Below are 1,199 nucleotides of genomic sequence, written 5' to 3' on the forward strand. Positions count from 1 at the left end.
ATATATGCATATATCCATACATATATGCACATACCTACATCTATATGTATACATACATGCATATATGGGTACAGGACATAAAAAAAAACGTTAAACACAATGAGAAATGAAAACATAGAAAACGAACTTTTTTCGAACAACGAAAAACACAAACAGAGAAAACAAACAGTGAAATGAGACATGCAACATAAAGACTGTACCCCTTCGTCAGTTGTCCCTGTAGATGAAAGGATAGATGGAAGGATAGATGGAAGGATAGATGGAAGGATAGATGGAAGGATAGATGGAAGGATAGATGAAAGGATAGATGAAAGGATAGATGGAAGGATAGATGAAAGGATAGATGGAAGGATAGATGAAAGGATAGATGAAAGGATAGATGGTAGGTGGCGAATTGGCCGAGACGTTAGACCGTCAGCTAAATTGCTTTGCGGTAATCGTTCCGGCTCACTGCGCTGCGTTCAAATAGAGTCTAGGTAAACTTTGACTTTCATGCCTCTAGGGGAAAGACAATTCGCGACTTCGTTGAAACAGTCCTTCCCGCAAAACAAATTAAATAAAATTTGGGATTTTTTGCGGAGGGTGAAAGTGTTAACAAGAACAGGACAGTGAGAACAAGACAGTAAAAACAAACGCTGAGGGCTGTTGAGCCGCACGACGGGCTTCTCTCAGTTTGTCTACCAAATCCACTTACAAGACTTTGGTTGGCCTGAGGCTACAGTAGAAGACGCTTGTACTTCTTTGAGCTGTCAATTTCTGATGAAGTTATAGGAACGCCATTGTACAGCATGTCTTGGGCATTTTTGAATCTGGTGGAACCCATGGCTCTCCGAGTCTGATTTCTTCCAGAAAGAACAAACAGAAAGAAAGAATGACCGAAAGAGAAGACGTGAAGCCCCAAACACCACCAACCCACTACAGGATTGGTACTTTAATTATTGACCCCTAGAGGCATGAAAGTCAAAGTTTACCTAGACTCTATTTGAACGCAGCGCAGTGAGCCGGAACGATTACCGCAAAGCAATTTAGCTGACGGTCTAACGTCTCGGCCAATTCGCCACCTACCATCTATCCTTTCATCTATCCTTTCATCTATCCTTCCATCTATCCTTTCATCTATCCTTCCATCTATCCTTTCATCTATCCTTTCATCTATCCTTCCATCCATTCTTCTATCTATCTTTCCATCTAACTATTTA

Source organism: Octopus bimaculoides, chromosome 2 (genome assembly GCF_001194135.2).
Source record: "Octopus bimaculoides isolate UCB-OBI-ISO-001 chromosome 2, ASM119413v2, whole genome shotgun sequence".
NCBI lineage: Eukaryota > Metazoa > Mollusca > Cephalopoda > Octopoda > Octopodidae > Octopus > Octopus bimaculoides.